We start from the raw sequence: 23530 nt of genomic DNA, 5'->3' as shown, positions 1-23530 counted from the left end.
TTTCTTTCTTTCTTTCTTTCTTTCTTTCTTTCTTTCTTTCTTTCTTTCTTTCTTTCTTTCTTTATTTCTTTTGGTGAGGAAGATTGGCCCTGAGCTAATATCTGTTGCCAATCTTCCTCCTTTTTTTTCTCCCCAAAGCCCCAGTACATAGTTGTATATCCTAGTTGTAGGTCATTCTATTTCTTCTATGTGGGATGCTGCCTCAGCATGGCTTGATGAGCAGTGTGTAGGTCCTTGCCCAGGATCCAAACCAGCAAACTCCGGGCTGCCAAAGCGGAACACACGAATTTAACCACTTGGCCACGGGGCTGGCCCCCAAAGTGAACTTCTTAACCTCTCTGTGAATTTCCTTTTCTGTAAAATTATGATACCTACTCCAAAGTGTTGTTCTAGAAATTGAAATTAAATTAGAATAGTAGATGGTAATAGATGGGAAATGAGTAGTAAACAAATATGAATGTCTCTTTTGTTTAGTCTTGTTTTCTCTTGGGTCTTCTTTAAATCAGGTTTCAGTCACAGATAACAGAATCCCTCAACCTGCTACAGTCATGTGTTGCATAATGGTGGACCACATATACGATGGTACATCATCATGCAAAATTAGTATCACATAGCCTAGATGTGTGGTAGGCTATACCATCTAGGTTTGTGTAAGTGAACTTTATGATGTTCACACAGTGATGAAATCACCTGACACATTTCTTAGAATGTATCCCTGTTGTTAGGCAATGTATTTCTGGGAATTGAGTGCCATCAAAGTCTTTAGCTGGGCTGCAGGAGCAGCTCCATGCTGGAGGAGCACACAGCGGAGATCCCCAATCTGCAGAATGATCATTGGGAGAGCTAGCCCTACTTCAGTGGAACTACTAAAGTAGCACATTATTTGCTAAACTGGGAAGTTGCCCCTGTAGCTGTTGGGTCCAGAACCAGCCCCTTCTGTCATGATCCATGCCTGCAAATTGGCTGTCTCACGCCTTGCCTCTCTTCAGAGAATTCAATTCTGACTCAGTCTTCAAGGAGAGCATCTAGTTCGTGAAACTTAAGTTGTACAAGTAGCCCTAGCTGCAAAGTCGTCTGAGAAACATGTGTATTTCTGCATGCTCTTATTGGAAATGATTTTGATTGAGCCAATCCATAGCTTCTACCACTACCTTTATGTAATGGTTAATTTTATGTCAACTTGGCTGGACCAAGAGATTTCCAGATAGCCAGTAAAATGGTATTTCTGGATATATCTGTGAGGATGATTCTGGAAGATATTAGCATTTCATATTAGGAGTAATCTAAGGAAAGAAGATTGTCCTCACCAATGTGAGTAGGTATCATCCAATCTCTTGGGGGCCTGAATAGAACAACAAGGCAGAGGACCATGAAATTGCCCTCTTTGCTTGAGTGGAACATCCATCATCTCCCGCCCTTAGACATTGGTGCCCTTGGTTCTCAGGCCTTGGGATTCAGACTGGGGCTTACAGCATCAGTTTCCCAATTCTCAGGCCTTTGGACCTCGGTTGGGATTTATACCTTTGACTCCCTTGGTTCTCAGGCCTTAGGAGTTGGATGGAATTACACCATCAGTTTTTCTGGTTCTCTAGCTTGCAGATGGCAGATCCTGGGAGTTCTCTGCCTCCATAATCACATGAGCCAATTTTAATAATAAATCTCCTTTTATATATATCCGATTGGCTCTGTTTCTTTGGAGAACCCTGAGTAATGCACTTTACTTCAATTTTCCATAGTTAGTTACATCAATGGGCCAAAACACTTATAACCATGCATGGGCATTTGAGAAGACCTATTTCTAGACAATGCAATCCTTGGCTCACTTTGGTTAAATAAGAGAGATTTTTACTCTAAGAACATGCTAAGATAAATTTTTTGCACTGTGTTAGTGTGTCCTCATGACTCATGGGAAGCATCGGGAGGCGAATTCTCCTTCTGTCATATGGGTTTGGTGACTTCAGTGATAATCTTTCTCCCTCAATATTTAGTTGAGATTTGGATATGTCAAATCTAAAATTAGGAGCGAGGTAGACTCAGGGCCTTCTGGGAACTAATCACACATCCCCAGTAACAACAGAAATTTGCCAATGGTACACACAAACTCAAGAAAAGAGAACATAAGGCCTGTCGCTGAAAACTGTTTATTTGGCTTTCGTTGGCATGATCATTTTGGCCACTCTACTGATGAAAGTGACCTTATCTAAAACATACATTCATGCTGCTCCCCTCAGCAGAAATTGCTATCCAGAAGGATTTCACATTAAAGGGAAATTAGTGTTTGAGGGACATAGCATCAGAACTTTATGGGGTTATTTCCAGAGGCAGGAGGTCCTTAGAGACTTGTTGCCAACAGCAGAAACCTCACACATAAGGCACAGACCTCAACGATGAGCAATGTTTACTATTTGTAGATTAGAGGAGTGTGATGTGAAATGAAGCAGCCTTTGTGGGTGCAGCTCCAAGTCTGCAAAGGAGGGCCTGAGTCGGGGGATAAGTGGAAAGCTATAAATGTTTTGGGGACCCCAGTCAAGAACGAGAATATATCTAAGAGTACCATGAACATGGAAGATGCTATTGGTGTATGCTGGCCATTTTCCTGCCTCCCTAGCCCTCGTTCTCTTCCTTTCTTTCCAGCATCTTTCTTCATCAGCTTCCTCTTGCTCCAGAAATTTGGAAAATCAGGTGTAAAAGTGTATGTTCGATTGGTGTCTACTTCTTGTAATTATCTGTCGTTGAGTTGAAAAGTTCCACATTGTCCAAAGAGGTTTGCAACTCTTAGATCAGATAATTGCCTTGCTAAAGGAGATCTGAGAAAAGAACAGAGGAATCTACCTTTCTTTTTCTGAGTAAACTAAGATCATCATGGAGAAAGGTAAAACAAAAAAAGAAAAACTTTATACATATGTATACACTGTTGATTGACAGTATTCATTCTGAGCAGAGGCATACATTTGAGTGACATCCTAAATCACTGTTAGATATGACAATGACTAGGATTAATTAAGCATCGCCAGTCAAAAAACATGGGAATGAAAAAAATTTTAAGGTTATGCATATCTTCTAGTTAATAAATTTCAATACGAGTTATCTATTTAAATACGTACCCAAGTCTTTTCTTTATTTAGATTCAAAGGAGCCAGCACTTAGAAATAATGATTCTACAGTGCAATGGCTCTTGACTGCATGTAAATAATATGTGATTGCTCCAAAATTTGCACCCTCATACCAGGTGCAAATGACAGACACAACAGGCATGATGACAGAGAGTTCTTGTAAATAGCACAGGAGGGTTAATTTATTAAGAGTTTCAGCATCCACAGCTGTTTCCCTTCAGCTCATATAACTGAGTTACTTTGTTAATAGACCTTATAATACCCTCTCTGATTATGTTACTTTGTTTCTCTGCTATATTTTTGAGTATCATGTTGATACAGCCCTGAAAAAGGACTTTAAAAGATTCTGATGAAACCCAGAAAGATGTCAAATTCAATGGCATTTGCAGGCTGTGCTTTTCACTATAGGTTGCTTTAATCTAAATGCCTCTGCCCGATGAACATAAAAGTCCCTCAAGTGTTATTTTTCACTGTGGAGTGAATCAAATTTTATTTGAGACCTGCAAAGCATATGCTGCAATTGAATTTATCAGTGGCACAGTCTTTGTTCAGGGATTTGAGTCAAATCATTTTCATCAGACCGATTGTATTTATGACTCACATCATTTGAGTCTGTTCATGTTTCACTGTTTGATAGCATGCATGCTGATGTGTTCTCTGGGAGGGCTATTGTCTGGCCATAGAAACCTGGGTCAACATTCTAAGGATAGCAGACCTCTCTTGGCACGTGGTTGGGTGTGCTGATTCATCATATGAGCTGGGGGAGCCTCTTCACACACCCAGGACAACACTCATGTATTCAGAATGGCATAAAATGAGGAACCAACTTCAACATTTAGAAGCAGCATTTATCATCAGCCAGTTTACAGAATAAAATGCCTAATACTTAGAGTTGACTAAGTAAATTACTATATGACTGGCTAGATACTGATAATTTGACATTTTTCCATTGACTGGTGATGAGCTGTTTCTTCGCTAGTTTTATCAAGGTTAATCAAACGAGGAGAAGGGATCCTACTGAGGTAGCAGTGAAGGTGAGCAAAAAAAAAAGAAGCCAAAAACTAGCATCTGAAATACTATTGAGCATACTTATTATTTTTTCCTCAATAAATTATGTTTCAATTAATGAAAACATCCCAAAAATAGCCTTCTTGAGTTTAAGCTATTCTAGATTCATTCCAGTAATCTGATCTTCAATGAAAATTAAAATTTGAACTCATGAATTCTGAACTATTAAGAAAATACCTACTTATTAGTGCCTAAGGGATGGCTGACTTTGAAGATATGTGGGGACATCTATTTTGAATTATATCATCTTGCTTGCTGTACTCATGCCAATGAGAACTAAGTTTGAGTACTAAGCATCATATCAAGGTATACATTTAATATTTTTAAGAGTTATACAGAAATTTTGGACTTCAGGTTTACACTAAACTCAGAGTTAACTTCTGATAATAGTTTAAGCTTTAAAACATCATTTGACACACTACAGACATTTCATTCCTAATTCTTATCTTCCCTAAGTTATCCACAAATCTCTTTGTGACCAGCAGGGTTTAAATCTACCATAAGGTGTTCTGCTGGCTTCACAGACTCAACCTTTCAAAAAGCAGGACTCACCATCTTCCTCCCTAAAAGCATTTTTCCTCTGAGTTCCTGGCCTGGTGAGAGCTATCCAAGTCAGAAACCTGGACGTTACCTCCGATTCCACCCTCAAATTCCTCCCCCACCTACAATCCACCACCAAGTCCTGTCAACGCAACTCTTCGACACCTTTTCAGTCTACCTCCTTCTGTTAATACCAACGCCTCCACCTCGGTCACCATCATGTGCTGCTGGATTAGGGCCACTTAATGGATTGCTTGGTTTCAGTATTTATGTTGATTTTCCATACTGCAACTAAAGGGACTTTTATAAAACTCACATCTACCATTCTTCTGCTTAAATCCCATCACCAATTTGCCATCTTTCTTGGGACAGGGTCTAAACTCATTGTGAAATGAAAGACCTCCAGTACACACTTCTACGTTACCTTTTCCCACATGTACTGTGAATGTGAATTTTGGCCTCCAAATATTTGTCCTTGCAATTCCATCAACACAGAAATAGTCTTCTCCTCCCTTAGCAGAACTTGCACTGGCCTTTCGATGGACGATGTCAGCTATACTATCTTTCTAGGGGTCCGTTTGCAGCTCTTCCTCCAGCCCCAGGTCTAGGTCACGTGTCCTTCCATTGTGCATCCACGGCACTCTCTGCTTATTGCTCCCAAGACACTTATCACTCTGTGTAGTAATTACCTGTTTATCTGACTGTCTTTCTCAATTCTATGCCATCTCTCCAAGGAGAGAAATCTTATCTCCTCTATATGGCTCCAGTGTCTAGTGATACCTCTTACATAACAGGTGCTTAATCACCATCTGTGGAATAAATTAATGGTATCAAAATGTAATTGAAACAATTTGTGGTGTCTCATCTAAATCTTCTTTCAAGGTCACAGTTTGTACCTGATGGCGCAGAGGAATACGGACTCATTATACAAGGGACCCAGGAATGAATGCTGTTTACCTCCAGAGGTTTCCCCTCCAAAGTGAAATCTGATTGCTAGGCTTTCCAAAATTTTGTACAAGATGACAAAGGCAGCTATGAAAATGGGTTAAACGGATCTAACCAACATCTGACATGAATCTTAGAAGAGGGCCAAGAGGAGCAAAAAACAATTAGAGCATGGTATTATCAGAGAAAACTGAGTTCATGTCTGGGGCTCTGTAGTTTACTAGGCAGGTGACCTTAAGCAAATTACTTAATCTCTCTATTAAGGATATTGTGGTCCCTACCTAATGAGTTATGGGTGGAATTAACATCCACAGAATGTGTATGGTGCTCTCAATGCCTCTCTCATAAGTTCCCAGTACACAGTATTTATATTGTAACACTCTACTTTCTCCCTGTAGCATCTATCACATAATAGGTATCTGCTAAATCTTTGAATAAATATTAAGTAAAGATGATAGAGACAAAGTGTTGACTTGTACAGAACCCTAACATTGATATAACTTGACAAGATAAGGAGGGAGTCACCTAACAACGTCCTTTTCAGACAGGGACAATCCTCTAGTCTGGGTAATGTCTTCTGACAACTGAGAGTAAGCATTTTATCAGATATCCACAGAAAAATTTCCAACCAAATTTATAAACATTCTTGCCATTAATATCAATGGAATATTTGAAATTCTTATTTCAAAATATTTTCCAGCAATTTTCCAACAACCTTTTGATTCAAAAAGTTTGAAAATCATAGGAGCTTTCAAATTCATAGACTGCTCTAATAATAAGGATACGCTTACCTGAGAGGCTAACCATATAATATAGAAACTTGTTACGAAAGAAATATATTCCTTTCCAGAAATGTAGTCATTAAACACTTTTTGTACTTCCATTTGGTCATAGGCACTGCGTCGGCATTAAGAAAACAAAAATGAATACAAAACATTCTTGTTTGTATAAACTAACAGTTATGTGGCAGAGATGGACAGATAAGCTCAGAAACAATGCAACGGGATAAATTCAATGATAGAATTAGACATAGCTGGAACTGTGATGGCCATGGGGAAGTTAGGAAAGACTTCCCTTAGGAAATTTCTCCTTCATGGAGTCCAATTGTAGAGGGGCATGAGGGAAAGATATTCTGGACTTCTGGACAGAGGGGAGATGAAACAGTATGGTGTGTGTCTGTGTAATACAAGCTGTACAATGTTGGTGGAGGGGCAAGAGATGAGACTGGAGAGAAGACAGGGGCCAAATCCCAGAACCCCTCAAATGGCATGCTAGGAATCTTGGACTTTAGCCTGAAAGCAATAGGGAGCAGTGAATTGTTTTATGGAAGGAGGGATACCAAGAACATATATGCATTTCAGATAGAGCATGAATTTTCTAAACCAAATGTAGAAGAGTTTAGAAGCTTCCTCCTCTCTGCTCCAACAGGAATACATAACTCTTACTCACCTTATCAAAGTGTTGTGTAAATCTGTTTGCTTGTCTTATTTTCCTTAGACCAGTGTTTTTTACAAACCTGAGAGTAGATCAAAATCATTTGGAGGGGTTGTTAAAATACAAATTATTGGGTGAGGTTGGGGGTCTGACTGCATTTCTAGCAAGTTCCAGGCTAATGCTAATGATGCACATCCTTGGTCACATTGTGGAGACCACTGCTTTAAACTATGAGCTTGGCTTACTTATTATTTATCTTTGTTTCCCAAGCATCTAGTCCCATGGCTGTTATTGAACAGGTACTCATTAACTCTTTTCAAATAAAAGAATGAAGGAATGAAAAAATTCCGAGTACAGGGGAAATAAATATATTAAGCAGAATGATTTTGTTTCTCTTCTTCATCAGAAATTACCCAAAATGCAGAAGGTGCATATGTTAGCATAAACTTTGGGAGAAAAGAAAATGGAGACAGACAATGATAATGGTAGAGATGAGAGTTAAGTTAGTAATCTAGAGCCTTCCATTCACTTCCCAGGGATTACATGAACAGAGTAGCCTGGAGCAAACCACTCTACTTTCCATGGTACTAGATCTGTGTCTTAGTAGAATGATTAAGGGGCCATTGGCAATACCTCATTGAATAGACTCTGAAAAAAAATTCTCAGAAAGAGTTTATTCATATTAGGCCTACTGAATTTAACTTTGATATAATGAATACTACAAATCAAGTAAAAAGTTCCAAATATACTACAGCAAGAGTTCTCTTACCTTATGTCTATAAATTCTTTTCTACTTGATAAGTTATCTTAGCAGAGAAGCTCTGCATTTGCTGTAGCACTGTGCTATGCTTCATGCATGAATGCTTCAGTGACAGACTCTACTCCACATGAGTGGATTCTGTTTTAATCCATAGGGTGAAGGACTCGTGCTTAGAGTTTCTTTCTCCAGAAAGGGTCATGTTTCTATCAAGTGATCTTCACTTTGTCACTTTATACACAGTGACTAAATTTTGAAGACGGCAGGAATGCTTCTTTGTTTCTATATGTAGTTGGAATTTTTGACTTGGTTAAGGATGAAATCTGCTTATCCCATAGTATATGCCAACTAACTAGAATCAATAAGCAGAGATGCGGTGCAATCTTTCAGTTAAAATATTTTTAGCCAAACTTCAAATATCCTATTGGTCATTGGTGTGAATTTGCCCTCAACACTATAGCGTTCAGAAAATACCACATTTCCTGAAATCGAATCTGGCTCAGGACCTACCCACCCAGAGAGTGGAAAGTCCAACTCAGTCATTTTCGAAAAGACACTTCCTCTTCTCTTCAAATTATTAAAGAACGTAAGGGTTCATAAAATCTAGGAGAAGAAGGAAGACTTTTGGCATTCAGTCCTCAATGGTCACCATTGAGATTCTTTTCCAATCTACTGAAGAGCAGTTGGAAACCATCTCCCCACTGCAGCATCCACTCCTCGGGCGCCCAGCTCAGTCACTGACTCTGAGCATCGGTGGAGCTGTCCACCGCCTTCCTTGACCCCAACATCCTGGCACCTCCTGTATTTCCACCACAGAACTGACCCACCATCCCCAGCCACATCCCTAAACTCTCAGGAAATACATTCTACCCTCTAGGATGGTATTATCACCTTCTTCCCTGCTTGAATCACCAGCCTCCATCCTGCTCTCTCTTTCATCACTCCCGGGTAATTTTATGATGGACTTAATTCCATAATAAAGGCTACTTTGTCATCTAGTTCACAGTTGCTTTCTTAATCAACACTTTCAATTACTCATCCACAATGAATCAACTTCAACCTGGATTAGTGCAATGATCTCCTAATAGCTGTCCTTGCCTCCTCTCTTTTTACTCCATGCTGTTTTCATATTCGCTCTAGGTAATCTGGAAGCATAGAACTCATCATTTTAGAACAGGGATCAACAAACTACGACCACATGCCCAGGCCAAATTGGATCTCCCTCTTCTTTTTAATTTTTTAATTATTTTTTTCAATCCTTAAGCTAACAATGATTTTTACATTTTTCAATGGTTGAAAAATTTTTTTAAAGAATAATATTTTCTGAGATGTAAAAATTATATGAAATTCAAATTTCAGTGTCAAGAAATACAGTTTTACTGGAACACAGCCATACTCACTCATTTATGGACTATCCATGGCTGCTTCCACACTACGGTGGCAGAGGTGGGTAGTGGAGACCATATGGCTGGCAAAATCTAATCTATTTCCTAACTGGCCCTCTACAGAGGAAGTTTGCCAGCTCTTGTCTAGAGCACTGTTTAAAAATTTCAGTGAACCAAATCACTCAGTAAATAAAGTTGAAAGTCATGATCTTCGCCATGAAGTGACCCTAAACCCACACATTCAGCCCCACTTTCTCCACCCCTTTGCCTCACACAGCCTCAACACCCAGTTCTCCAGTCACACAGTCTGTACTATTCCTAAAAACTACTGTGTTTTTTCATTTTTACCGTTGCTGTATCTTTTCCTTTTTTCCCCATTTCCCTGATCTATTTCCACTTATCTTCAAGACTCAACATAAATGTCATGTTTAATCAAGTTAGAAACAACCCACTCTCTGATTTTACTCCCTTATAAATCTATTAGATGACACATCGCATTGAAATGATCATCTGCGTATGGGCAGAAAACATTTGGTTTTGTCACCTAAGGTCCATTCCCTCTCCTTGTGACATTAAGATCCCAATTTTGGTTTCTCTAGTCTCCGCCTCCCTGTCACCTGGGCTAACTCCACCACCTGTAGGCCCCAGGGCTATAGCACCTGCCGTAGGCGAAACCACGATGCATTCCATCTCCCTAGCCATAGGGACCGCTTCCTGGATGAGTACACCCAAGCCAACCAAATCAGAACTAATAAGATTCAAGTCCAGACCTTTTGTCCCCCTATGAGGTTATTTGGTTTCCCTCAACCTCTCACCTGTAAGACAAAGTATAGGCAAAAGTAAACCTGAAATCCCTGGGGGCTGAAGGTAGGGGAATGCCTGGTGACATTAATTGAATCCCAAATCAAGCCATGCCTGAAACCAGTGGCTCCTTGCACATCTCAATAATCTCAATTAAGATCTCAGTATCATCTCTATTTGCTTGAACCATTTTGGGTCAGGTCTTCCATCGCTTGCAACCAAAGGAATCCTAAGCAACAGACACACCATTTCCTTTCCCCCGTAAGACCCTGGATGTATCCCTGGTGTGTGCCTCTCTCCCTGGCACACAGGGTCCACTCAAGAAATGTTTTTGAAATAAGATAATTTTACCTTCTTATGTCCCTTACCAGCTTAGAGCTCAGATGCAAATGTCCCATCGCCTGAGGTGACTTTCCCTCGCTGCCTTCACTTCCATCATTTGTTCTATTTGTTGGGCTTGGTGAGCTGACCAGCATTGAAGTGCTCCCTTTGCTTGAACTTGATCTGTGATTAGTTCAAACTTATTGACACAGGCACAAGACTCTAGATGTTTTCTCCTTCCAACATCATTCTTTCATTTCTGGTCTCAAAGCTATATTCGTGTCAAGGTGAGAATGTGGACTTCAGTGTTAGGCAGGCCTAGGCTGGCATCCTGGACCATCACATAATATTCACGAGATCTTAGACACTTAGACTTCTCCCTGTAAAGTGAAGGAAACTATATCTATCGCAGTATGTAACAGGGAAGGAAGACTGCTACAGACATTAGCATAATCACTGGCACATAGAATACTTAGTTTTATTTTTCTAATAAGAAGAGAAAACCTTGCTTCTCTACGTTTTAGATGCAAAAACCTTATGGCATACATTTAAAATTGTGTAAAGAATTGAATTTTGTTTTGTTTTGGGAAGTGGGTATTTTTAATCATTATGAACAATTTGAAAAGGAATGTCTGATCCATTTCAGCTTCATTGTATCTACTCACTTTAGGTCATTTTGACATTCAGGCTGATTCATGTGCTTATGCGTGTAAAGTAATATTTCAGGCTTTTGTGTGAAATTGTAGACTCTAAGGTTCAAGATACATTTCCAAAAATATAAGTAATATCATAAATCTAATCCCAAATTCTATAGATCTATATATTGATGCTTTGTGAAAATTGCTAGAAAAGTTAATTATACTGTGTACATGTAAATCACATTTATTCCTCTCTCTCTCTTTTCATCTTCTACTTTCTTCCTTTCTACAAAGGATCTAAAGAAGCAATCCTGGCACATGGAAGATGCAGTAAGTATTAGTTAAATTGTTTGGAAATAAGTTTCAGGGGCCAGCCCTATGGCTGAGCGGTTAAGTTCACACACTCCATTTCAGGGGCCCAGGGTTTCACCAGTCCGGGTCCTGGGCACCGACATGGCAACGCTCATCAAGCCATGCTGAGGCAGAGTCCCACACAGCACAGCTGGAGCCACTCACAACTAGAATATACAACTATGTCCTGGGGGGCTTTGGGGAGAAAAAGAAGAAGATAAAAAAAAAAAGAAGAAGAAGAAGATTGGCAACAGTTGTTATCTCAGGTGCCAATCTTTAAAAAAAAATGAGTTTCAAGTAGTACTAGTAAAACTTAACTAACACTCTGCAGGGCAGATTTCAGCAAAAACGGACTCTCAGAAATACTTCCCTGGTGGTAAGTATACCACTACTGATCTGGAACCCCTATTCCACTGCTAGATTTACAGAAGACAAAATCAGCAATTCCACCCCACCTTTCCCACCTTCCACTGTGGCAGAGATGGAGTTGCGGATTTTCTTCCTGGGCACATATCCAACTGGATGTAAATGATTAATATACAAATAATTCCAAAGTAAATATAAGAGTTCCATAGAAACTCTATTTTAAAAGAGACTTCTTAAGCATTTGCGTTAGAGGGTAATAAATCTTTAAACTTACCAAAACTCTTAGCCAGCATGCATTAAAAGCATTTTTGCTTTGTTTTCATGTATTACTCTTGAAATGTCTAGGACTTGAAATGAAAACTGGATTCCTACCAAGGCTTGTAGGGAAGGTGATCATACGGGGCACATGGGGGTAACAGGACAAGGAAGTGTTGTGTGAGGATGGCAGGCTCTGGATAAAGGGCAAGAATACGTTGTTTACCAGAAAGGGATCTCTACCCCAGTCACAAGCTTTCTTCTGAACCAGAAACAGGCAAAAAAGAGAAATAGAAAAAAGAGTACATATGGTTTCGAATTCAAGTAATCAATAGTCACCCTCAAGTATAGAAATGCCAAAGTTGTCCAAAGTCAAACTTAAATGCTACGTTCCATGAACCTAGCTGTGAAGATGATTCAGAAAATAGGGCAAATTGTAGAGTTTGTACCCATCATTTATCCACACTACTATTTGTATTCCATTCCAAGATCAAATTATATTCCTTCTCACATCAGCTCATTGATGTCTAGACTCTCAAATAAGTGTGGCTTCAAAACCCCAAAGTTTAGCTTTTGATGCCAAAAGAGCCAACCTACCACAGAATGCCTTGAGCATCGTGTGTTCTTAAAGTGCCCTGTAATATGTTGATTTGCCTTCAGCTCAGTGACTGAATATTTTTTCCTACCTGAGACACAAATGAAGTAGATAGGATTTTTCTTTTCAGGAGTAACTATAAATCTTATTCTCTTACATTCAACTGCTTTGATCTTGAGAAAATCGTATTAAATATGTCCAGGTTATAGAGAATTAGTGAAGAATAAAGGATATAGGAAACTTTAACAGGAAAAATAGACTCTTAAAAGCCCAGAATATTTCTGGTTCATTTATTTTTACTTTGGATCAGATTATAGAAGATCCAGAATCACACAAACGTTAGAACCCAGATAAAGTTCATGAGATCTGGCCTTAAACCCTTTGGCCTATTGCAAAAATAAACTTCAATTCAATTTCATAAAGGGTCAGACTGAGTTTGTAAAGAAAACCTCTGGGAAGGCAAATGTGAACTGACTTTGGGAAAGCAGAGACTCTCCAGGGCCCCACCACACTTCCCTCAGGTTTTTTACTCTCATACACACTTACATATTGATCTCCTTCCATGCCCCTTTCCCCACATCCCTTCTTCCAAGCCAGACCTTTGTGCCAGCTCGCCAGAGAGCAGGTTTGTGTTAGAGGACAAAAAGCAAAAGTTGCTTAGAGATAGCTTCTTTCTGGGCATTAGCTCTCAGAAGGGAAACATATTGGAGGAAGGGAGAAATGGAGAGTGCATCTTGTATAGCGGGGACAAGGAAGAGAGTAAAGATAGGCAGAGAGAGCAAGGGAGAGAGCAGTAGTCATGTCTGGAGGAGGAAGACTTCAGTGGGGATGGTTGCAGAGCAGACTAAGAGAAGCTGGACCCTGGGCTCGGGCCATCCAGCATCAGCAAACCCACCAGTGTTCAAACTTAGCATTGAAGACCCCAAGCTGCCAGCCGGTGAAGGGTGAAGTGGGCCTGGATGGCAATGTCTACCTCGTTGACACATCCTTAGTGCCTAGAACAGTGCCTGTCCATTGGTAAGTTCTCAGTATTTCTTGAATGAATGATATCAGTGGAGAACATTATGAGCTGAAGTGGACTCTTTCATTTTTGAGACTCTATATACGTTTCTTGAATTTTTGTGGGATTCTAAGGAATAACAAGTCCCACTCCTCCTCAAAAAAAATCAGTACTAACGTATATTGCACTTCCTACCATGCTGGCAAAGGCAGAGGTTCGGCATCAGATTTAATTTGATTTCTTTCACAGCTAGTTTTGGAGTGAGATCACACCCATACAAAAATGTATCCATGGGATACAAAATTCCACCTGGTGTCTGGGAGAAGGTAGTAGAAGCAAGGACTCTCTGCAGGAAGTCTCCAGATCCGCTTGATCTCCCTGCGAGGACAGCTTCACAATTTTTACTGACATGATATTAATGAGTCTTAGGGTTGGCCATCCAGTTAGAGAAAGAGGTGAGATGAATCACCAAACCATATTTGCATAGCATTTCTCATATGATTAAGGAAACATCTATGACGTATATAAAAAATTGGGAGAAGCGTTTGATGGAAATGGGGAAGGGAGGCTAAGTTCTCTCCAGCCGCCCTTGGTGCCTTCAATCCTCTGTTCCACATCAGGGAAAGGTGCACACACATTCTCAAACACGCAATCACACTCTCACACATTCACACTCACGTACATACAATGGAGTATAAACACTTTTATCCTGAATATTTTTTATTCTGCTACATTAATAGAACCCTGCTGCTTTGATCTAATTGCAGCAGTGTGAATTAGTTTGAGCCTACTTTAATGTTGTTTACCAGGTCGCAGCCACGGTGGGATGGAGACAAAAGTAGAGTCCCCAAAATATATACAAATGGCCATTTCTCAAGTGTTTGAAAGTTTTTGTTCTATTAAGTTTATTTAAAAAAATCTCTGCCACTTAGCAAAATATTTTATTGATAGGTAGCTCAAGTCACCCTCTTACCGCAAATTCTCGACTTGGAATAAGTAAATGACTTTTCGGTGATTTAATGTTTAAATTAGTGCACAGAACAGTAAACGAAGGACTGAGAGTTGACAGGGCCTTGAGCCAAGTATGGTTATCGTCAACTTCTCCTGTGATGTCACATTTCTCAGATATTTATTGGAAAATATGTTTCTGCGTATTTCATTCATGTCACGACACCCACACATTAACACACACAGACCCTGGTTAATTCAAGAACCCCAAAACCACTGAAAGAATTTACATTGTGCTCTTAGGTAATCTTTGCTAAAATAATAATTTCAAAATAAAATAGGGTAGCAACAGCTAGAGAGAGCAGATTGCTGCCCCACAATCTCACACCCTCTGTTGATCTGTGGCTCTGTCTCCTATTAGGTGATAGTATGGGATGACAATTCATTGGCATACAAGTGTACAAGCGATAAGGAGATAGATACAGTGTCTGTGCCTGGGTTCAAAGGTGAGAGGAAACCTGAAGCTAGGATATGAAACTTGTATTTATAAATTTATAAACAGCAACGACAATTAAAAAGAAACATGCAATAGCATATGCTTAAAATGCACAGCCAAATTTAGACATTCTCTAGTAGAGCATACATATTTTTCTTTTATATGATGTTTTGTTTTCCTAAAAGGAAATCTGGAAATACATAAAAGTAGGAAAAAGAAGATAGAAAAGAGCGAGGTTCATAGCTCTACCAACCTAAACCCAACCAAAGTTAATATTTCCTTAATTTCTTTTGCATTTAAATTGTGTTTTTAATACATATTTGTATTTTGTTACATCTTGTTTTTATATCCTATAATATTATAAGCATTTTTCACATTATTAATGCTTTTCATCACATTGTAATGGTTGAATAATATTCCGTTTAGTTGATGTGTCATAGATTGTGCGACTATTCGGTACAACTAGTCTTCTTTCTCTCTCATTATTGGTATTAAGAACAGAATTTTGGGCTGTTTTTGTTGTCTGCATTTCAGTTTTCTCATTTGCAAAATGTGAAGAGAAGGATGTGTCCCCTTGGACAAGAGGTTAATGAACTTTGGCACATAACAGGAGTTCACTAAAGATTGTAGAATAAAGAACTGAATGAACAAATGAATGATAAACAGAAATTCCTATTGGGTTTTAATTGAATTAGGAGACTAGGGGAGGAGCAGCGTATCAGTATACTTCCATTATTTCCATCTCGACCCTATCCCATTCCTAACTCTGTCCCGTCACTTGTCTCCATCCATCTCTGTGCTCACCTCGGCCTCCTATCTTCACTTTGGATTTTAGATCTATCAAAGAGGAACTCTCCAGAGCAATATGCATGCACTCAGAAACAGTGAAGTAAAATGAATGTTGTCCATCCCCTTAAAAAATGAACCATATGATGTCTCTTCTCTTTCCTCCTCCCTGAAATCTAACTTCCATTACATTCTCACTGCAAAGAACATCCACAGCTTTCCCCTGGTTGTTCTGTGCTCCACAAACTAAGCTATCAAAGGTCCCCCTGATCCAGGCTACATTCCTTTTAGCTGGAGACATTAGACAGGTGATTTGCGTTACTATTCTAAGTTCATAACAAATGTTTCATCATGGTGGTAGCTTTCCCCCTTCTTAGATTGTTAAATTATAGCTCACAGTCCCCAGCTTCATATTATAAGAGTCACGTCTATCATAATAATCTCCTGTATGTAAAATGTGCCATTATCTCTACTATCACTTTATCACTTCTAGAAAATTCACATGTAGGAATTTGGGTAATCCTTCAAGATGAATTTCCTTATTAGACTGTGGTTATAAAATGCAATCAGTTAGCAGAGGCTGCTGTCATCCAACCACTGAAATGTGATGCCTGAGGCTTTTCACTTTGCTTATTATCATCTTTTGATTTTTTTGTAAATACAGTTTGCCATTTGAACTGCTTTGCTAACTACTGGGAACCAGAGTCCATTCCCACAAGCCAGTGAAATATATATACTGCACTGAAATGGAAAAAGAGTAAATTTGACCCTTCAGCCTCAGGATGAAATTGGTGGGAAAGATGACTCAATGGGCCAATTCCAGCACAGAGACTGTACAGACTGATAGCTACTATGCTTGTCCCTCCACAGAGACTAGTGTTTCTAAAGCCTCATCAAGGGATCAATTGTCACACAATCATAGGGTGCTTTTAATAATGTACATTTAGGATCTCCGACACCGACCTACTGAATCAGAATCTCTCTTGTGAACATACAGTTTGAAGAAACATTGGTAAAGGAATATAAGCTTACAGGCTCTAAAGTTTAAGAATAAAAAACTGTGTTAAAGGTCGCTGGTTTTTCTACACAACTTTTTGATCAAAAATATTTGAAGATTGGGGCCAACCCAGTGACCTAGTAGTCAAATTTAGTGTGCTCCACTTTGGCAGCCTGGGTTCAGTTCCTGGGTGTGAACCTACAACATTTGGTGGCAGCCATGCTGTGGTGGTGACCCACATACAACAAAAATAGAGGAAGATTGGCAACAGATGTTAGCTCAGGGTGCATCTTCCTCAGAAAAAAAAAAATGTTTGAAGATCACCAACTTAATTTTAGACTCAATTTATCATTGACTCATTGATGATTTTACTAACCTAGAAGGCAAGCGATTATGCCATTCAACTGATATAAATATGAATAGAATTGATGCCCAAATGTACAAATGTTTAAAATATCTTCAAATACCAAAAGGAGGAAAATGCAATTTAATTCCTTCTGCAGCATACTTTCACGCTCTGTGACCTCAGCTGGGATCTCACAGCAGCTAAGCGATATTTTCAGTCATCTGAAGGATTACCTACCACTTTTCCACAGCTGTTTCTGCAGACTGTTCCTCCATCCCTCTGAGCATCTGTTTCTCACTCGTATGTGTCTGAGAACGTGGAGGCTGTGCTACATTAGTGCTTCCAACTTCCCTCCTCTCCACCCCAAGATTTGTCTATATCACCGTATTGCCTCTACACCTTGAGTGCGTAAAAAAGTAGTGTCTTCTTTCTTTTTAAGGGTAATCCTGCCAAAATCCTAAAACTTTAAGTCCTTTTTGACTTTAAAGGGATAATAACATATAGATTTCAAAAGGGAGAATGATTCCTGTTGCCCATGGGCAGACGGAGGAAAGAGAAGATGATAGAGAGTTCTGGGAATAATTCTGGGGTGGTAGGGTTGAGATATCAAAGGAGTATGGCTGGAAGGACGGGTGTGGATGACAGGATACCTAGGGACAAGAAGGAATCATGGGATAGAATAGGTTAGGACTTGAGAGATCAAAAGAGGAGACACCAAACCTGAAGCCATGGAACGAGAACAGAGCTGCAGTAGCTGAATTGATAACTAAATGGAAAAACATCAAAAATCAAGGATGGAAATGGATATAGTCAGAGCGGCCACAGCGATCAAAGAGTGTAAGTGTAAATTGCACTGAAAGCTTTTTTTTGTCATTGGTGACCCAGAGGTTGTTGCTTCGCCCTTTTTGATTTTTAAAGTTTCCTGTCCTTAACATGCTGAAGTCTTACAAAATCTTTCTATCTAAGCCCTTGATCTCATCCTCTCCTGCAGTTTCTAGGATGCTATACCATGTATATTTGCAAAATGTGAAGAGCGTACTTATATAGGGGATATCTTCCTTTCCTCTTTTTGTTACTGAATCCTAACTTTCCTTTGCCTAACCCCCAACCTCTGTCCATGTGGTCTGCACAAAATTGACCTCAGCTCCTGGCTCCCAGGATAAGCACACAACTCCAGTCTGTCCTATCAAAGCGCCACATCCCTCTCTGGTCCAGTGACTGGTTCAAAGATGGTGATGACTCAAGTTATGCCAATAAGAGATAATGAACTTTGCCTCAGGACTGTTCTGAAGCCAATACAGAAAAACCAGAGCTGAGATATGGAGTGAGAGAAACAAGACCCAAATGACACGCTTGAGCGCTAGACCTAGTCCTGCCTGAAACTAAGCCCTGTCTTTTCTGTTGCATGATCTAACAATTTCCCTTTGTTGCTTAAGCAAGTTTGAAATGGACTTATTTAACTCGAAATAGAAAATAATCTTACTAATAGAAACTAAAATGTGGTACAATCCTAGTAAACAATCATATGGCTTAAGGGGATGCATAGAGTCATGGCCATTCCAGATAGTGTTGTGTTTCTGAGGTTGTTCAAGATTATATAATGTTCACCCCTCTGTCATTCTGCTTTCACTCTTTTGGATTAGAATGTTTCTTCCTTCCTCTGTTGATACATAAAATTTGCATATTGTCTGCTTCATGAAGAACCCAAACTTGATGCGTGCTTAGTGAACATTTTATTAATGCCCAATGACTCCTTGTGGAATCATTCTTCCTTCATTCTTAGCCCAGTTGGTTTGGGTGGTGCTGACGGTACCCCAAGCTCCAGGTATGTTGGGCACGTGACACAGACCAGGCTAATTAGAGATTTCCCTGGGACTTTTGCTGGAGTTATCCAGAAAAACGATTACTTCATTCTTTGGGACTACTAGCTGTAAGAGTATGTAGCGTAAAGCTGCCAGTGATATTTCGGGAACACTCAATGCCTAAAGAAGATTGCTGCTATCATGGAAGAAAGCAGAATTTAGAGATGAGGAAAAGGGAGTAGTTTAATGAAGACATCTTTGAACTTGGATACCCCAAGGCCTAAAGTCATCATTGCTTAGACTTAGTCACATGAGCAAACAAATTCCCTTTCTTTGCCTTAAACCGGTTTAGGTTGGGTTTTTGCCAGATGGAATGAAAACCTTCATTAACTATACATTGGCACCAAGATGTCGATGCTTATGGGTTAGTATCAGCTGTCACAAGATTCCAAAAACTCATGAGAAAAGTTGAGGCTTCTGAAACCCCATGTCTCAGAATTTGCTGAGAAGGTGTTAGTGACTGGCTGACTTCTGAAAATACCCTTGGTTGTCATGGTGATGGAAGGGCACAGATACTAAGAGGCGATTCTGAAGTATTTTCACATAAAATCTGAGCTGGGTGGAAGACATAGTCAACCCAGGACTGAGAGTCCTGTGAACATCACGGCATTGGTAGAACCTCCTAAGATTCTCTGAGATCCGCTGGTCTTGACTTCTCTGTGTTGCTCAAGGAATCGACGGGGGCAGCATTATTGTAAAAGGAGTGACACACCAATGCAGTTTTGTGTTTTTGCCAACACTCAGTGCTGACTGTCAGATTGGGTATCGCCTCAACCCGTCTGATCACCACATATCTTCTTCAGGGTTTTTCCCTCCACTTCGTAACCATGGAAAGGCATAATACATACGCAATAGAACTGGGCTTTTAGGATTTTTTCCTTTTCCAAGATTTTAACTTTTACATAGGTAGCTATAGAACTCTTATTTGAAAAACCAAAAGATAGATTCAAATTGATTCCCAGTTTTCTGCAATTTCCCAACAATGATACCCTGAACTGAATATGAAATATCATTTGTGAAAGTTCTGAGTTTCTATGGGGTTTAGATGTTACTAAATTTCTGAGAGCAAGCTGACAGCTCATCTCTTTCATTTAAGGTCACATTTAAGATGGTTTAGTTCTTTGGTAATCACCTACTCAAACGACAGTATTTATAACAAAAATTATCATCATAAACTCTGAAATGTCGTATACTTGGGGGTAAATTTTATGAGATTAAGATTTTGGGGTACATTTTCATCATTTACCCTTTTTAATGGGATTTTAAAAACCCCACATTATCTTTTTATAAAACAGCAATTACATTAGGAGTTAAGGGACAAGTTCTTGCTCCGGTCCGCCACTGTCTAATCCTGGAGGACGGACTTTCCCTCTGTGAGCCAATGTTTTCAGACGTAAAATGCAGGAATTAGACAATATTAGCTCTTGGGTCTTTTCCAAATTTGAATCTATGCTTTTATGTAACGTAAGCACTACTTCCAAATTGGAATTAGCAGATGATTAATTAAAAACTTCCATATGCAATAGTGACAGGGATTACTTTATAAAAGTACAAGGCAATCAAGTTATTAAAGCGATTGTTTAAGTAGAGGAAAAATGTGAGAGCAAGCCTAAATTTACTTTACTGGATGTTACATAAGCTACTTCTGGGAAATGTTTTAATTCCTGGACTTGATAACGCTACTAGAGGAATTGGTTTCTTGGCCAAGTTTCTGCAAATAAAGCCGGACATCGACACTTGCCGTGGTGGGCATGGACATGCGTTGCACAGATTGCCCTCTGGGGAAGGACTTGCTGCCCAGCTGAGAGATGGATCAGCAGACAGCCTGACGCTGCCAGCTCCTTCAAGGATGGCCAAAGCTGCCTGGAGACACCGTGCCCTGTTGCACTTCTTCTGAGGTCAGCCTGCATTCTGTGGCTGAGTGGGCATATAGGGGCTCTATGCAGGACCCTGCACAGGCACTGTTGCCTCAGGGCACCCCACTGGCTTGGCCAAGGGTTTTTCTGGCCTGCATCACAGTTTCACTCCCCTTCTGTCCAAGCCTGCTTCTTCCCTTTTCCTTTCATGTGTGTTGATCCCTTATAAATATCTTGCTCCCCAAACTCCATCTTAGTATCAGCTTCTAGGGTACCCAGCTTGGACACCTGTCCTTAACTTAGAAATAACAAATTTATATATTTATCTTTGTCACACATGAGAGATGAGGGGATTAATTTCCATTTCAACATTAATGGTTATTTCTACGTAGTAGGATTTTCTTTTTCTTTTTTTCCTAAGGAAGTTAGTCTCTGAGCTAACATCTGTGCCAGTCTTCCTCTATTTCGTATGTGGGTTGCCACCACAGCGTGGCTGCCAACGAGTGGTGTAAGTCTGCACCTGGGAACTGAACCCTGTGCTGCCAAAGCAGATCACGCTGAACTCAATCACCAGGCCAAGGGGCCAGCCCCCTAGTGGGATTTTTTTCACTTTTTTGGGGGTACTGGTCTGTATTGCTTCAATTTTTAAAAATGATGAACAAACACAATTTCTATCAAAAACTAAAGTCATTGTAAAACAAGAAAAATAAACAAATATAGTATTGACAGCACAATGGGACAAGAGAGGTAAGAGTTGAATATATACAAAGAGAATCAGCAGCAGGTTTAAATCAGAGTTAAGCTGTATTTGTTTCTGACTGCTACTACAACTAGGAACTTTTTTAAGATTGCTGTAAACTTCCCAATATTTTTATCTCATGTTGGTTTCCTTATAGAAATTAATACTGGGACCAGCACGTGGCCGAGTGGTTAGTTTTGCGTACTCCACTTTGGCTGCCCAGGGTTCGGATCCTGGGCGCAGACATGGCACTGCTCATCAGGCCATGCTGAGGCGGCATCCCACATGCCACAACTAAAGTATACAACTATGTTCTGGGGGGGTTGGGGGGGAAAAAACAGGGAAAAAAAAAGATTGGCAACAGTTGTTAGCTCAGGTGTCAATCTAAAAAAAGCAAGAAATTAATACTAAAGGGGCTTTGAAAAATTACATCCACTGCAACAATTTACCAAGGTATAAAATAATCATATACACAGTGTTGCTATGGATTTTAAAGTTTGACAAAATACACCTTCTTCCTTCTATTTATAAATCAAATTTCGCCCATGCTTTGAGAGGGCTCAGGTTGGTAATAGGCATATTCTCCCTAGTGTGCTTGCAAGTGTCTATTATTTTGAACGGGAAAAATTTTTGAGATTCTACTTATCTCCACATACTATGGAAAGCAGTGGCACAGAAATAGATATGGGGATTATATAATGTAAAATATTCCTCAGGCAAATCTCAGATGTTTAAAGCTTTAATTAGGATCAGATGTGATAACTGATGGCAAGAGGGACCTCGTGGCTGTGATCATGATTTACATAACATTATGGATTTCCAGAATTCTAGCCAGTTGCTCTCATCTCCATCCCACCAGGTCCCTTTCTCAGCGTGACCTCTTCCGAGAGCTTTCTTCGCTGTTAAGCCAAACATCGCCATTGGCAAATAAAATCCTTTGATAAGAGTAAGAAGTAAAAATATCTCCTCGCTTCTATCCCTAGACTGTTACTGTTTCCCCCTATGTATCCACTCATTAATAGAAAAAAACCCCTATTTTCCAAGTGCTATACTATAAAACCCCAGCAACACTTTAGTAAGCACCCACCATATAAACTTTTCCTTCTCCTTTCTTCAGACACAATTACCAATGCAACCTTTTTTTTCTTTCTCCCTCCACAATGTCAAGGGCGACCTAAAGATCAAATTCCCTTATGATGAAAACTTCCGTTAAAAAAAATACACACACACATTTGTTTGAAACAACATTTGATAAATGCACATTCCCACTACAGAGAGAGCAAACTTTCTTCATATTCATTGTTATGGGGTTTTTAGCCGCTTGTTAAAAACAAACCAAGTTAGAAACTAAAGAGTCGAAACTAAATCTCACTAATTGAAATGGATGAGCTTGGAGCAAGCAACCACGGTCAGAAACAGTTTTCCCAAAGGCGGGGTTTGTTAATGTCTCACTGTGGAGGCATTCACCAGGCTGCAGCCTACGTGGAGTGCTTCCCAGCCTTAAAAAGTCAGAGTAAAGATGTACCTAGTGGCGAAGAAGGGCAACAGCTCCAAGCAGTGGCGTTCCAGGGCTCTGAAGTATGTTGGAGATTTCAATTGAGTCCCTACCCACAGGTGAACTTCTTCCCACCACTGCCCTTTGGGCCCTCGCTCTCACAAGCCAGGAAAACGACCAGCCACCAGCTATCTATAGGGCTCTGTTTGCCGGGTGTGTTGTGAGACAATGGAATAATGAACAGCAAACTCTGCTGGTGCCAGAGCTCTGTCACAGAGGCCTGGCATCTGGGAGTCTGGTGTTTTTACTCAGAGCAGCTGTGTAAGTTTGGAAAGACATTCCAGTTTGAAGATCCATTAACCTCAGCTTAGGGCCACATTTTAGTATGAACATTTTTTAAGGGATAAATAAGTGTTGAATCCTGTTGAACCCAAGC

The 23530-nt window shown here is 39.9% G+C and overlaps 1 long non-coding RNA gene across 1 annotated transcript in view; it reads right to left on the bottom strand.

The window, feature by feature from the left end:
• The window catches only part of LOC124230174 (uncharacterized), a 98606-nt gene extending 75414 nt beyond the window's left edge, over nt 1-23192 (bottom strand). Inside the window, exon 1 of the long non-coding RNA XR_006886095.1 lies at nt 23125-23192. This is a non-coding gene — a long non-coding RNA (uncharacterized LOC124230174). The remainder of the gene's footprint in view (nt 1-23124) is intronic.
• Between the last annotated feature and the right edge of the window lie 338 nt (nt 23193-23530).

This window comes from Equus quagga, chromosome 19 (genome assembly GCF_021613505.1).
Source record: "Equus quagga isolate Etosha38 chromosome 19, UCLA_HA_Equagga_1.0, whole genome shotgun sequence".
Lineage (NCBI taxonomy): Eukaryota > Metazoa > Chordata > Mammalia > Perissodactyla > Equidae > Equus > Equus quagga.
Note: the sequence above shows the minus strand (reverse complement) of the source record. Positions and strands in the feature narration are given on the sequence as shown.